The sequence below is a fragment of the Peromyscus californicus genome, unplaced genomic scaffold (assembly GCF_007827085.1).
Source record: "Peromyscus californicus insignis strain IS unplaced genomic scaffold, ASM782708v3 Scaffold_10__1_contigs__length_136768540, whole genome shotgun sequence".
NCBI lineage: Eukaryota > Metazoa > Chordata > Mammalia > Rodentia > Cricetidae > Peromyscus > Peromyscus californicus.
In genome coordinates this window covers 105,125,905-105,142,720 of record NW_026294391.1, presented here as the reverse complement: position 1 = coordinate 105,142,720, position 16,816 = coordinate 105,125,905, and the positions used below count along the sequence as shown (strand labels likewise).

Below are 16,816 nucleotides of genomic sequence, written 5' to 3'. Positions count from 1 at the left end.
GAGTCTAGGAGTCTTTAAAATTTCTCCTTGATTTCTTCAATGACCCTCTGCTGATTCAAGAATGTATTATTCAGTCTCCAAGTATTTCTCTAGTTTCTGTCCCGTTTCTTGCTATTTATTTCTAGCTTATTTTCGCCATGTTCTGATAAAACAGAATAAATTATTTTGGTTCTTTTGTGTTTGTTAAAAGTTGCTTTGGGGCCTATAATGTGGGTTTATTTTAGAGGAGGCTCCATGGGCTGCTCAGAAGAATATATGTTCCCTATTTGTGGTATATAGCTGTTAAGTCCATGTGAACTATGCTACAGTTTAAATCAGAAGCTTCTTTTTTCATTTGTAGTTCGAGTGATCGATCTAAAATATATGAAGTATTTCTTAGATTTGAATGTCATTTTTTTTGCACTGAGGCCATGCTAATATCTGTATTCCTCCAAGTTTTGTATATGTGTTGCTAAAGTGAACATTCCATTTTTTTATCGAAAATTATTTTACATCTTATCCAAACGTAACCCCCAAGTTGAGACTAAACGGTGTTACTTCTCCACTGTTTACACTTCTGTACTATTATTTAGACCAAACTGACAACAATGGCAAACAGAAGCTTTTAGTCATTATATTTGGGTGACTATTTTGATGACAGTGGAGCTCAGAAACCCTAATTCTGATTCTTTAAATACAAATTTCAACATCTCCTTCAAGCAGGAGAGTAGGCCTAGCTCCAGAAGTCTTACCAGGATATTAAATCCTAAGTCATGGAAGAATAATGTTCCATTATTAACTCTCATACACCTGTTTTCACATTCTTCCCATATCCAACCTCCTAAGATCCATCCCCAGCTTTTTTCTTCTTATCCCTACAAATACAGATACTTCAAGTTCTACAAAGAGTCAATGAATAATTTTTAAAGATTTATTTGGGGACTGGAAAGATAGCCAAGTATTTAAAAGCACTTGTTGCTCCTTCAAAGGATATGAGTATGATTCCCAGCACCCACCTGGCAGCTCACAACTGTCTGCAACTCCAGTCCAAGGGGATGTGATGCCCTCCTCTGGCCTCTGTGGGCACCTGCATCCATATGCCATACACATATATACACACAACGCATATACACCATGGCAGGGAAGGAGGAGAAAGAGATAGATACATATACATAATATAAATAAAAAGAGTAAAAATAAATCTTTAAAAATAAATGCAAATTAAATGAAACAAACAAAAACCCTCTCTAACTTTGTTCATCATCCCACAGACATAGTATATACTCCTCAAAGACAAACCTATGAAGTGTGATTCTTGAGGTTATATTCATTGCGTGTACTTTACAATAAAACTTCCCAATTTCTTCCTTTGTCTCATCATACAGTACTTTCTTTCATTGTGACAAGAATTTCAAAACTTTTAGTAGAGATTCTTTCTGGTTTCTCTACCCCTGAGGGTCTACTTTAAAGGATCACATCTGATCTAGCTGTCTTCCTTTGACTAAAACAGACCGTGCGGTAAGTGTCTGAGAGCAAAAGTTTTACAGATAATCCCAGGGAGCAGTGCAGGGAAGTTAGACAGGGGAAATGGAAAACAATACAACTTCTATTAGTGAGTAGGTTGGTGCTGTGGGCAAATGGCATTCAGCTCCACTAGGATCTCAGGAAGACTAAATAGAAAGAATATGCCTTAGAGTTTTCCACCTAAGAAACAAGAAAGCTGATGTAGTTTCTTTCCATTTACACTGTTACTTTTGTTTGTTTGTTTTTTTGTTTTTTTTTTTGGTTTTTCGAGACAGGGTTTCTCTGTGTAGCTTTGCGCCTTTCCTGGATCTCGCTCTGTAGACCAGGCTGGCCACGAACTCACAGAGATCCGCCTGCCTCTGTCTCCCGAGTGCTGGGATTAAAGGCGTGCGCCACCACCGCCCGGCTGTTTGTTTGTTTTTTTGAGGGTAGTTCAAGATAGGGTTTCTTGTATAAGAGTTGTAGCTGCCCTGGAACTCACTGTATAGACCTGGCTGTCCTCAAACTCAAAGATCTGGCTTTGCCTCCCAAGTGCTGGGGTTAAAGGAGTGCACCACCACCGCCACCGCCCGGCTCACATTGTTATGTTCCGATAGGAAATGTCCCTCCCAGGCACCCGGGTTGAGGGCTTGGTTCCCAGGTGGTGGTGCATCCGTGAGAAGCTCTGCAAATGCTAGCAGGCAGAGACTAGCCGGAGGAGGTGAGTCACTGAAGATGTATTTTAGGAGGCTATTATCTTGTCCTTGGCTTCTTCCTCTCTTTTTCGGTTTGGTTACTATGTGGTGACCAGTGTTAACCTTCCCTGCCCTTCTCACCACAATACGCTGCCTCACCACAACCCATCAATAATGGACACACACAACTATGGCCTGAAGCCTCTGAAAGCCAAAATACAGATGGCCTGCTTCAAGGTTGTTCCGCTGGGTACTCTGTCAGAGTAGTCCAATCTTTTTACTATAAAGTGGAGTCCTCATTGATTAAGGGTTGCTCCTGGTGTCCTTCACACCTTGACACTTCTTTGCCTCACCTTATATTTTGGTTAGCCACACTTGTGTGGACAGAAAGTTCTTAGGCAGAGAGGCAGGGGTGCTTGTAGTAAGAAACAATGGATGTCTGTGGTGCACAAGGAGAAGCAACAACAGAGTGCTGCCATAGGTGTATGTGAGAGAATGGACATTTTCTTGATACATCTTTGCCTCCTCCCTTTCTGATTGAGGTGGGGTAACAGGTGCCTGAGCAATGGTTGGCAAAAGGCATCAAGATGGAACGTTTCCTCCTTAGAGGTCACATATTTCCTCTTTAGATTTTGAACTTTTAGATTTTTGATAGTACAGTCCATAAAAGCTGTACATGGTGGAGAACTCCCTCCCATAAAGGCAGAAGGGAAGAAAGGAAAATTCCATTCCGAACAACTAGACCTTGCATGCCTATATTGAGTCTCGGTAATATTCTCTCACAGCTCCTGGTGCCTCCACCTTACTGTTCAGAGCTGCTTTGGTCTGTAAGTACAGAATACCTAAGTACAGTGGCATAAGAATAAGGGTTTATTTTCTCACAGACAGGAAGGCTGGAGGTCAGGGGCTGCTGGTACTTGCTTAACATCTCAACAAGGTCGGGGATGATGACTTTGCAGCCTTCTTGGCCTTTCTCTCAATGTCACTAGGTCTACATTCAAGACAAGAATAAGGGAGAGGAGAGAGTACCTGTATAAGGAAAGCAAACCTGTTTCCAAAGAAGCCATGAATTCGTTTCTTCCAACTAATATATCAGCATATCACAAACTTCATGGCTTCAAGGAATACAAGCTTAATATTAATACCTTACAGTTTTGGGCATCAGAAGTCCAAAGTGGGTCTCATTAGGCTAAAATCACTGTTACCAGGGCCAAGTTCCTTCTGGAAGGAAGCTGTAGGAAAGGAAATGTCTCTTTGTTTCAAAAGAGTCATATTCTTGACTGGTAGTTCCTTTTCATCTTTACAGCCAATGGCTGCATCACTCTTCCCCCCCTCGTGTGTGTGTGTGTGTGTGTGTGTGTGTGTGTGTGTGTGTGTGTGTGTGTGTGTGTGTTACAGGGACTAGAATCCAGTGCTTCATGCAAGTTCTTTACTACTGAGCCTCTGAGACTCTTACTTCTGTTTCTGTGAGCATGGATTCTTTTTCTGATTCTGCAGCCCTCCATCTCCCACATTTAAGGACCCTGATATTCTTCTTTTCATTGTATTTGCAATCTTAGTTTTCCTTTTGTCATGCAACCTAATATAGTCATAGAATCTCAGGATACGGACATGGAAATTTACGGGGGATATACGTTATATTGCCTACTACAACCCACTAAGATCTCATTAGCCAAATTTCAAGCCAGAAAGGACCTGGGCAAAATGGAATTGGGAGGGCGCGTTGACTCAGCTTAACAACAATGTCTGTTATACCTTGATGTAATTCTCTCAGCTTGTCATTTTTTATTTCTTGTGTGATTTTTATCCTCTAGTCGTACAGTCCATGATAAAAGGAATCATGTCTTATTTACCATTGTGTTTTCAACGTGTAACCCAGTACTTAACACACAACACATTTTAGTCCACACAGGCATGTGTGATGAAGTACACATGTCCACAAAGTGTGTATCCTCATTAAGGACATTTGGGGTCAGATAAGTATTAAGCCAGGCATAGTGGTGCATGCCTTTAGTCCCAGCACTTGGGAAGCAGAAGCAAGTGGATCTCTGAGGTCAAAACCAGTCTGGTCTGCAGAGCTAGGTCCAGGACAACCAGGGCTACACAGAGAACCCTGTCTTGAACAAAACAGCAATAACAAACAAAACAAAACAAAACAAAACAAAAACAACAAAAGAACTGGAAACAATTTTACTGTTCATATGGAGGAAATGGATAAATGACTGATTTTTTCCAAAATGAATCCCTATACATTTTATACAATGAAATACCCTGCAGCCTTTATAAACAGTGAGGCAGCTCTTAAACGTAATCACATGACTACTCATGATTTATCTTCGTGGGAAAATGCAAGTTGCAGAACAGCATGTGTTGTACGACCCTGTTTATGTTTTAGAAAATAAACTGAAACTTATTGTCCTGGGAAAGAAAGAACACAAAAACATCAGTTTCTTGGTCTGGAAACCTAGATGTCGTAGCCCACACCTGTGATCCCAGGAGTTAGGAGGCAGAAACAGGATAACCCAGAGTTCAAGGCTAACCTTACTATGTAGCTGGTTCAAGGAAAGCCTGGTCTGCAAGAGACCTTGTCTAAAAAAAAAAAAAGCATAAAAGCAACAAAAAATAGTTTTTTAGGGCCAGCAAGAAGACTCAGCAGGTAAAGGTGCTCCACCAAATGTGACAGGCTGAGTTCAGTCCATGGGACCCATATGGTAGATGGAGAGAGCCAACTCCTGAATGTTGTCCCGTGACCTCTACAAGCATGTTCACATACACTCTTCTTCCTCCAAAATAAGTAATTGTAAAAATAGAGAAAGGAACCCAACTCTTGGTTTTGAAGTATTCCAGAAACACATAGCATACTCTTCTCATGTCTTTGCACTGACTTTTCCTCCTTTCTGTAATACTTTCCCATCAGTGTATTAAAATATTAATGTATCTCCAACACAGAAAAAAATTAGAGGAAATATTAATACAAATTGCTATAATTGGTGGCTATATTCTCTGTTCATTAAGGTCTCTGTACAATGTTGTCTTGATAGAGTTACCTGACTTGATTGAGATTTCATCTAAAACAGCAGGCTCTGTCACTCTCCTTTTCTTATCCTCCACTCTATTTTTGTGACATTGTGTCCATTTGTTTGTCCCATCCCATGAGGCTGTGGATGTAGGATGTACATTCACCTAGGTGATTGTGATCTGGGCTGCTAGACTACCTCAATTTTCAAACCATTTCTAACATTTAGTTAGAACAGTAGTTCTCAAAACATGGTCTCCATGCCAATAGCATCAGCATCATCTGGGAACTTGTTAGAAATGCAAATTATCTAAGTCCCACCCAGAACAACTAAGCAAAAAGCCTTGGGAATTGGGCCCAGCAGTCAGTGTTTTAACAAGCCCCCGAGGGGATTGTGGTACCTTGACATTTTTTTTTCTAGTCAGCTCTTCCCCAGTTTTCTTCTTAGGTATCGTTCCCAAGAGGAAATATGGTAATTGTCTCCCCTAGTCTATCCTCCACAATGGGTCTTCTCTTTTATAAGATTTCTTTTTCTTTTTCTTTATGTGTATTTGTGTGAAATCCACGTGTATGTGAGTCCCTAAAGCCAGGGGAGAGAGAGTCATATCCCCTGGAGCTGGAGTTACAGGTGGTTATGGGTGCTGACAACTGAACTCAAGTCCTCCGCAAGTGTAGTACATGCTCTTAATTACTGAGCCATCTTTCCAGCCCCCAGGCTTTACTTTCATGTGGGTGATTTAGCTGCTGTTGCATTCCCAGGAAACCAGCAGCAGAGACTAACACAGAACTCTTGATAAAGTATCAGTGACTGAGGAGATACCAAGCAACTACCTGTGAAAGTTAATTGCATTGGTGCCCTTCTACCTTGGGAGAGATGGGAGAGTAAGTTGCCCTCAGTGTAATCAGTAAACATTTCAAGTTAGTAATTTCTTTGAATGCTTGTGTTGCTTCTATCTAACCCTACAACTTCCTGTTTTCCTTTGTGGGTTTCACTCTTCAGTAAATCCTTTGCACTGCTTATGCGGCTTCAGCTCGTCCTTCCTAAAGAATACAATCTGCCAGAACCTCTTTCTTTGCTAATGAGAAAGGGGATACTCATAATGTGGCAGGCACTGATGGTGATTACTCGAATGATCACCCATGGTGGTTTAAAATCGAATGCAATTTTAAGTCAACACTTTACAAATTCAAGTGACTAGACCACCTAGTCCCTATGGTGATGATGAGTTCAAAGGATTCAGTTACGGCCAACTCTTTCTGATATCGCTGGAAAGCTTGCACAGAAAAGAGGACAAATGGCAAGGCTGGAATGTACAGTGAAGAATACACTGGAAAATCAAAGAGCATCAATGCCAGCACTAAAGCAGTCTTCAGAGTTGCAGAACAGATATGCCTAAAGATCATGCCCAGGGACTGATTATAAATGTTACAGAAGTGCTGCATCAATTACATGACTCTCAGACCAAGTTAAAGGTACTCTTGGGGAAAGAATAAGACCCTAACATGCTGGCTGGGAATATTTGGCATAAACAGATGAGGCCAAGAAAAAAATAGCCCCCATAGTCCCCTGAACCTTTTTTTTTTTCCTTCGAGACAGGGTTTCTCTGTGTTCTCTTGCGCCTTTCCTGGAACTCGCTTTGTAGACCAGGCTGGCCTCGAACTCACAGAGATCTGCCTGCCTCTGCCTCCCGAGTGCTGGGATTAAAAGCATGCACCACCACCACCCGGCTCCCCTGAACCTTTCTTGCAAATTTAAGTAGTCCTTTATCCCTTCTAAAGGTAGCAATTTACCTCTTTGATGAGTTCCACCAGAGTCTTCTCCTTCCAATAAGTGCTGAATCTCCTCAGAACCAATCCTCACTACACCTCACTGCGCCCCTACTCTCAGAAGAATTGTTAGATCTCAAGCCAAATGTGGCTGTGCATTCATGAAATCCCTGTGCTCCTGAGGTGGAGGCAGGGGGATCAGGTTATTAAAGGCATCCTTGGCCAAATAGTGAAATTTAGGCCAGTTTTGACTAAATGAGATCTTGTCACCAAACCAAACCAAAAGAAATAGCCGTGTTAGATCTCATCCAAGCATAGTGGCTCATGCCTGTAACCCCAGTGCTCAGGAGGCTAGAGGCAGAAGAGGTGGGTTACATAGTGGGTGAGATGTACAGAAAATCTCTGCCTGTCTCAACAAAACAAAACAAACAAATCAGTTGTTAGATTTCAGCACCTCTCCACTCTCCTAAGGGGAAGGGGAGTATGGGCATTTTATGTACATCTGCTCTGAACCTACCATCCCCTGCAACTCTATTCTTAGACGTGCTTGGCATGGCTCCCCCTGAGCAGCTAGCACCACAATTGGATGTGCATTGTTCTTTTCCTAAAGTGTCTCCCTCCACTAATTATTGTCCATTAAAGGCTATTTGAAAAAGAATGTTGTAATTTTAGGTTGTGTGTGTGTGTGTGTGTGTGTGTGTGTGTGTGTGTGTGTGTGTGAGAGAGAGAGAGAGAGAGAGAGAGAGAGACAGACAGACAGACAGACAGACAGACAGACAGACAGAGACAGACACAGAGAGGGACAGAGAGAGACAGAGAGAAGGGGGGTATAAGGGAGCCTGAGTACTCCAGAAGAGGGCGTCAGATCTCCAGGCAGCTTTGAGCCACCTGACATGGGTGCTGGGAACTCAGGTCCTCTGGAAGAGCTGTAAATGTTCTTAACTGGTAAGCCATATTCTCAGTCTTGAAAACCTCTTTTTAATAAATTCTGAGTTTGTTTTTTTAAAAAAAGCTCTGTGCTTTAGGATGACCCACTACCTTGGTTTTCCAAAATCTTAAGGGTTAGATTGTGGTATTTTCAGTTTTTTTTTTTTTAATAAAAATTACTTTATTGTAATGAACTCACAATTAAAAGCATATTAATGTAACCATTCAGACAAATGCCTGCTCAGTTGATCATCCTCTCAGAAGGACACTGTATCAAGAAATATATTCGTGAGGGGCTAGAGATGTAGCTGATTGGTAGAGTACTTGTATAGAATGTGCAAAGTTTGCTTAACACACACACACACACACCCCACCACCACCACCACCAACAACAACAAGAAAAATCAAAACAAACGAACAAAATATGCCAGCAAAGACTAAACATTGGGGTTATGGAAGTAACAAAGCACTTTCTGATTGCATGTGAGGACTGTCCTACCTGAGGAATCTGATGTCAGTTACTGTAAATCTGAGCAAAATCCCATGACCAGGGAAATCATAGTCTCTAGGAGAGAATCTACAGTTGTTGTTTTGCTAAACAACGGTCACATTGTCAAAATATTTAGGCTTGTACCCATAGATCTGTATTGGTTTAGTCAGAGAATATGGTCGATATTCCCTTTTGCCCTTTAGTTGGAGGTTCGCTATCTTTCTGCTGACTTCCACTATCTTCTTGCCCTGTGATGCTGTCCTTGATGGCCCAGGGCCAGAGCAGCTGAAAAGGAATCCATAATGATTAGGTGGATCCATCTGCAATAACAAATGCATACCCCTTCCCCATGATGAACATTTTAATTTTGCTGAAATTGCACTGGAAATAGCAAGCGCAGCTCATGAGGCCAGGGAGGAATTGGTAAACCCATTCCCTTTCCCTGTAGTGCCCTAGATTGTCCAGCTTGTACATTTACCATTTTCATAGGCTTTCCAAAATCCTCATCAGGAAGTGGAGAGGATTCAAGATTAGAGTGATTATCAAATTCCTCACCTAGTGCTTCAGGGTCATTTTCAGGCAATGGCTCCAATAAGGGCATTTATCTGTGGTTTATCAGTGGCACTGTGTTTACATTCAATTTTGCCTGAATGGGGAAAATCTCCTTTTTGCCTCTTTTACCAGTTTTAAGGGTTGGTCATCCAGTTTATATTCATTCAGGGAATTAGCCATCTCTTCCTTGTGATTAATATCGTCCTTATCCTCCTTGAGTATTCCAATAACAGTCTGAATCAATGTTCAAGTGACCCAAAATTGAATGGTGATATTTTCCTCTTGTTTGTATACATTTTCAATATTCTTTTGGATTTTGTCACATGCTTCTTCAACTAAAGTTCCTTCTTCTGGAGACCAGGGATTACAATAATCATAAACAACTTGCAAGCAACCTAACAGTTGTGATTTTGATACTTGCGCTCTTTCTTTCTTTAAAAAAATGATACTCAAAGCCGGGCGGTGGTGGCACACGCCTTTAATCCCAGCACTCGGGAGGCAGAGGTAGGCGGATCTCTGTGAGTTCGAGGCCAGCCTGGGCTACAGAGTGAGATCCAGGAAAGGTGCAAAGCTACACAGAGAAACCCTGTCTCAAAAAACCAAATATATATATATGATACTCAAGCTTGCCATAAAGCAAACCCTTCCCTGGTTTCTGCTCCACTCTCTTTTCGCAAAGCCTACTTCAGGTCCTTGATTTGGGAGCCACTTGTCCAAAGTGGTGGAACCTGAGTAAAGTGTACAATCACAAGGGCAAGCCACAAATGGCAGACAAGCCACATGTGGCAGTCAAGCTGCATATGGCAAAAATGTGGTTTTCCATCGAGGAATACAAACAAATAACAATGGCCAACTGTGATGAATAATCTGAAGTAAACGCCCTCGTATCCACCATACCTGAGAGGGGCATGAGAACACATTCCAAGAACAATTTCATGTTTTTGAAGAAACCGAGGTCACAAGACCTTATTCTCTTGGAAGACTTGTCTTGTTTTCTTGGAGTTTTCTCACAAGCATTCAGAATTTTCCTCACACGACTCTATTCTTGGGCCATGTTCTGACAGGTAGTGGTTAATGGAGAGACTTAAAACTGGTCAATATGCTGAGCATGAGTAACTGAGTGCTCATCTGTGGTTGAATCATCTTTATCAATTTCTTCCCAGCTAAGGCTGAAGGAACATTGGGGAAGAGAGTGTGGAAAGAATGGAAGAGCTAGTGGATAGGGAGGGAAGCTGTGGAATGCTGACTTCTGGATATGACATACCTGTTGCACTGTAGGTGGAGTTTTTCTGTCCCTCCAGCCAGCTCCTAAAATACCACACAGAGATGTAATATTAATTATAAATGCTTTGCTGATAGTTAGGCTTGTTACTAACTAGCTCTTACAACTTAAATTAAATTAAATTAAACCATGTTTCTTATCTATGCTCTACCACATGGAAGTACCTTTTTTCAGCACCCAGCTAACCACTTCCTGCCTAGCTATTGGTCAGTCAGCTGTTTTATTAATCCAATCAAAGGTGCTTTGGCAAAGACACCATCTTCATAGTGTACAAGAAGACTATTCCATAACTTTGCACACAACAACTCACTGCAACTCTGATTACTCTGAAAAAGACAAGATCAAGCCAGTCAGAATGCCAGCATGGTTGGGGGAGGGGCCCTGAAGGCCCTATACTTACGTGAGGAGCTACTGATAGCTAAAGGCCGTGTAACTATGCCCAACTTATGCCTGCAATTAAAAAATGAATATTGCTTAAAAATTCAACATTGGTAAGAGTATCATCTGTGTTATTGAAAAGCTGCACAAAATAGCTTCTGTAAGCTGGGGGGGAGTTACCATGGTGAATCTAGGCACCCTGATTTCAGTAGAAACCATAGAACCCTAAAGGGTACAGTCTAGGTGATAGCACTTAAGTATCAGAGCTAAAGTTGGCACAATTAACATAATCAAGCACAGTGATGGGGGGTGACAAAAGTATGTTTACCTCTAAAAACTGCAGTAGTTGACTGTGGAATTCCCAAGGGGTTATTTCATGCCATATAGATGCTGACTTGGTACTTGGCAGACTTCTAGACACTGTTTTCAGATCTACTAAGCCAATTTACAGATCTGGGATCTCTACATGAGGACAGAATCTGAATGTCTTTGAAAAAGAGCCCTAGTGCTATGCTGTCATACACACGTGTGCTACAAACCCTGCAGGCCTTCCTTAGATTGGGACCTGTTGTCATTTATTAGAGAACCATGACCAAGGCAGAAACACCTCCCTTCTCAGAGTTATCAGATCCTGTCTTTGAATTGACACTAACTCTTCTATATTTTCTCTTACTGCCATTTATGATTTTTTTTTTGATATAGGATCTCACTACATAGCCCAAGCTGTTCTAGGCTCACTATGTAGCCCAAGTTGGTCTTTATCTTGCCCATATCTCACCCTAGCCTACCAACTACTGGGATTATAGACATGTACCACCATGACTGTTTCAAAGCTAATTTTTTTTTTTTTTGGTTTTTCGAGACAGGGTTTCTCTGTGTAGCTTTGTGCCTTTTCCTGGAACTCACTTGGTAGCCCAGGCTGGCCTCGAACTCAGAGATCCACCTGGCTCTGCCTCCCGAGTGCTGGGATTAAAGGCGTGCGCCACCACCGCCCGGCTCAAAGCTAATTTTGAATATTCAGTATGACACTTTGGTTTTTCACAGAGGGCTATTACCTGAGGTCACCTCCCCAAAGCCCTGCCTACGTTAAACATTCTACAAGGCTGATTGATTGGTGAAACTTTAATGATTGTAAGGAGTTAGGATGTTGCATTCCCAGAGCCAAAGATTAGGCTTAGTCCCCTAAATAGTCACATATTACCTACTTATGAGTGTGACCTAAGATCCTTGTTACTATTAAGTAAATAGGTTTTGGAGTATACTTACACACCCCGAGTTTCTACCAATCCAAAGACTAAGAATGTCATCAGCTAACATCTGAGGCCTGTAGCATGAATCTTAAAAGTTCTTATTAATAAAATCAAACCCGAGCCAGGTATTGGGGTGAACGCTGGAAGATCAGAGAGACAGAACAAGCCACAGCTACCATACCTTGCCAATTCCTCAGCTGATCCTATTTCCTTAGACTGCATGTCTCTGAGTCCTTATCCAGAATGAATCTCAGCTGAACTGTGCTGCTCAAAGCCTAATAGCTTAACTGGCCAAATACTTCTAGTTTCTGGTTTTCACGCCTTATATACCTTTCTGCTTTCTACCATCACTCCCTGGGATTAAAGGCTCGCTTTCTGGGATTAAAGGCGTGAGCCACCATGGTTGGCTGTATCCTTGAACAGATGGATTTCTGCCTCTGGAATGCTAGGATTAAAGGTGTGAGTGCCACCATTTTCTAGCTTCTGTATCTAGTGGCTGTTCCGTTCTCTGACCCCAGATAAGTTTATTAGGGTGCACAATATTTTGGGGAACACAATACCACCACAGAGGCCTACAGCAGCTTACTGTTTTGTTGTAACTGGCCTCTCTGATGTTTCCGTCAGTGCATTTGAAAAATGTCTTCATTTTCGATCTTCTTTGGTCTGTGACTATAAAAACTTCATGAAGCTATTACCATGTTGGAAGATAGTATTTGGTATAACTTAAGTCTGTGTTCCCTGGCCATGGTCACTCTCATATTTGGCTTTAGAATATATAATCTCATTTTCTTTGTTTGATTTTTGCAATACCCATTTTTAAAATCTTTATTAAACATTAAAAATTATTTGTTTCTTTTTATTTCCTGTGCATCAGTGTTTTGCCTGCATCTATGTCTGTGTAAGGGTGTCAGGTTCCTTGGAATTAGAGTTACAGACAGTTGTGAGTTGCCATGTGAGTGCTGGGAATTGAACCAGGGTCCTTTGGAAGAGCAGTCAGTGCTCTTAACTGCTGAGCCATCTCTCCAGTCCCTAGAATAAATGATTTCATATCCCATTTGAATTGAGGGCTGTGCTTTTTGCTTCAGTAATGGGGACATAGGAAATGATGTCTTGGCTTTGTTGTTTTTACTGCAAACTTGCACTCCTCTCAACAAAATCACCACACATTATTTTTCTGACACACTGACCCTTGGAAAGAGGGTTTTTTAGAGATAAATAACCTCTGCAACTTTACCTCTCTCTCCCTTCATCCTTCATACTGAATCAATACTGAATCCCAGGAGCAATCAAAATAAGTACAGCCATAACCAAGAACTTAAAACATGGAAATGCAATGACTTCAATCACAACCTCCCCTTTATCTTTCTTAATCTATGGAAAAAGCTGTAAGATTTTGATAGATGACTATTGATTATCGTTAGTTGATCAGGTGCTAGTGTTGCCAATCAGAACTGTGATCCCCAAGCTAATGTCTTATGTGTATTTTAGAAATTTCTTTCTTTCCTTCTTTCTTTCTTTCTTTCTTTCTTTCTTTCTTTCTTTCTTTCTTTCTTTCTTTCTTTCTTTCTTTCTTTCGTTCTTTCTTTCTTGAGACAAGGTTTCTCTGTGTAGTTTTGGTGCTCGTCCTGGATCTCACTCTGTAGACAAGGCTGGTCTCGAACTCACAGAGATCCACCTGGCTCTGCCTCCCGAGTGCTGGGATTAAAGGCATGCGCCACCACTGCCCGGCAGAAATTTGTTTCTTTTTTGAGACAGGATCTCACTATATAACACTGGCTGGTCTAGAACTCACTATGTAGACCAGGCGGCTTTGGACTTACAGCTATCTGCTAAACCCTGCCTCCTGAATGCTAGGATTAATGGGGTGTGCCACTACACCTAGCCTTCATTTTTTATTTATGTGTATGTGCATGTGTGTTTGTGTTTGTGTGTGTGTGTGTGTGTGTGTGTGTGTGTGTGTGTGTGTGTGTGTGTGTGTAGGTGTATGTCCGTGTGGATGCCCTTGGAAGCCAAAGAGAGCACTAGATTCCTTGGAGTTGGAGTGACAGATGGTTGTGAGCTCTTCAACATGTATTCTAGGAACCAAACCCAGGTGGTCTGCAAAAGCAGCAAGTATTCTTTTTTTTTTTTGGTTTTTCGAGACAGGGTTTCTCTGTGTAGCTTTGCGCCTTTCCTGGAGCTTGCTCTGTAGACCAGGCTGGCCTTGAACTCGCAAAGATCCACCTGCCTCTGCCTCCCGAGTGCTGGGATTAAAGGCATGCGACACCACCGCCCGGCGCAGCAAGTGTTCTTAATCACTGAGCTACCTCTCTAGCCTCCCAAGGTTATATCTTTACTGAACAAAAACATTAATACAGCATTTGGTATATGTTGCCTTAGCAAATATCAAAATCTACTTGCCTTTCTGGATGCGGAGCTATGTGGCAGAAAATAAAAAATGTTGGGGGCTGGAGAAATGGCTCAGAGGTTAAAAGTACTCACTGCTCTTATGGCAGATGGGGCTGCAGTTGCTAGCACCCACTTGGGGGATCACAAACATTTGTAACAGTTTTAGGGGGATTGATGCCTTCTTCTGACATCTACAGCACCAGGTATGCACTCATGTGGTGCATATGCATATATGCAGGCCAAAACACCCATATACATAAAATAAAATAAATCTAAAAAAAGGTAAAAAAGAAAATAAAAATGTTTACTCTTATTCTCTAACCTCAGTATTATCTGCTGTCATAATCTATTCCAGAAAGAAGTTGGTTGTCTTTTTTTTCCCACAGACATGATGATGGCATTATTCTAATGATTACACTGAACAGGAAGGATGAAGCACACTAGATGCTTTATGCACAAAGGATAGAAGATAAACCCATGAAAGCTCAAGTGTCTGTTACATGGCTGTTTATAGATGTCCGAGACATTTGGAGCATGTTAAGACATGTCCTTTTAAAAACCAATTCAAGGGTTTGGGTTTTTGCTTGGCAGAATGCTTGTCCAGCATGCATGAGGCTCTGGATTCTAATCAAAGCACTAAATTGTGTTGATGCTCACCTCGAGTTCTAGCACTTGGGAGATAAAGACAGGAGCATCAAGAGTTCAGAGTCCTCGGTCGGCGACATAGGAAGATTGAGGTCAGCCTGGGAAACATGAATAAATAAATGAACAAACACACTAAAGTCAAGTTGTTTTCTTGTGAATCAATCGCCACAAATAAATCCATCTTCAGTGGCCTCTAGAGTTTAGAAGGTAATATATAATATATTTAGGTACATTGCTTTGACCACTTCCTGGGTAGACTGTTAGAAGGCCAATTTTGAGTGGTATCTGAAGAAATGGCTCAGTGACAAATCTGGACTGCAATGCAGACACTTGTGTTCCTTGGGCCTCATGACTCAGCAAACCCATACAATTAATGATGAAAATACAGAAAGAGAAACATACACTCAAATCCCCAAATCTTCCCAAGTAACAAGTCTGATTCTCTTTTAGAGGAAAAAGAAACAAACTAGCTTGATGTGTAATTGCTCATATCTGAGCACATGGGAGGCAAGGGCAGAGGCAGGAGGTTATCTCTGAGTTCCAGGACAGTGTGGACTGCACAGAGAGTCTCAGTACAGCCAGGACTACACAAAGAGACCCAGTTGAGAGAAAGAAAGAAATAAGGAAAGAAAGAAAGAAAGAAAGAAAGAAAGAAAGAAAGAAAGAAAGAAAGAAAGAAAGAAAGGAAGAAAGAAAGAAAGAAAGTCAACTACTCTACACTTATTCCTATGCAGAGACTAACAAGGTGGCTGCGGAAGAATGAGGAAAAACAAAATAGGCATTTGATGATAAGGAGGCCCAGCAGGGAAATACATGCACAGACCTCTAGAATGGGCCCCACTGTGAAGATATAATTGTCTCCAAAGTGTATCTGCTGTGGAGGAGGCCCCTGTGATCTAATGACCCATTTGAAAGATGTTAGTGACATGTTTCCTCAGCTACCCTAGGACTTGCTCAGAAAGCACAGGAATAAAGCTAGAGATTGTTGAAGTGGGGCCTATGTGAGGACTCAATAGAATTTTTTCCCTCATGGAAGCGGATCTGTCCACTGCCACTGTTGAATAGGCAGCCTGCTTATCAGCAGAGACCAAACACTGAAACACCAGAAGAGCTCCATTCTTCATGGGGAGCAGGTAGTCAGTCTCATAGTGGGAAGTTGGTTATACTAGAACTCTTCCATCATGTAGTAGGTTCTAAATGTCTTCACAGGACAAGAAACATGCTTTGAATATGGATTTGCTCTCCGTATTAGTAATGCTTCTGCTGGTATCATCCTTTGGACTCACAATATTTTATTCCTCACCATGGTAGTCCTTTCTAATGTTGCCACTCACAATTCATTTTTAGGATGGAGGACATGTTGTGGTAGGACAATCCCTGTAGAATTTGTTGGTTTCTATGCAGCATTCTATCAACCAGAAGAATGTGGCTTGATAGAATAGGGACATTTCCTGCTGGAAGCACAGTTATGGCACCAACTAGAAGACTGCAACTAGTCCCAGCACTAGGGAGGAAGAGGCAGGCAGACCTCTGTGAGTTTGAGGCCAGCCTGGTCTACAGGGCCAGTTCCAGGACAGCCAGGGCTACACTGAGAAACCCTGTCTCGAACTCATCCCCCTCCCAAAAAGAAGACTGTAACTAGCAAGTTTAGGGTATTTTCCCAAAGAACCTTGGAAATACTTTTCATAGCTACCATTCATTTTTGTTTATGTGAATGTGTATGTGCCATGTGTGTGGATGCCAACAGAACCCAGAACAGGGTATCAGATCCCTGGGAGCTGGAGTCACGGGTGGTTGTAAGTCCTGAGACCCAAACCTGGGGCCTCTAGAAGAGCAGCAAGAGCTCTTAGCCATTGAGCATCCCCTCCAGTTCCCCTTGTAAGTATTTTAAAGTATAGGCTAAGATAACATTATTCCTTTTGTATCCAGAATATATGGGTTCAA

At 41.7% G+C, this 16,816-nt stretch overlaps 1 non-coding gene across 1 annotated transcript; it reads right to left on the bottom strand.

Annotated features, from left to right (window-relative positions):
• Positions 1-357: 357 nt before the first annotated feature.
• LOC128118029 (U6 spliceosomal RNA) lies at positions 358-464 on the bottom strand. Its single transcript, XR_008220969.1, has one exon. It is a non-coding gene; the product is annotated as a U6 spliceosomal RNA (small nuclear RNA).
• Between the last annotated feature and the right edge of the window lie 16,352 nt (positions 465-16,816).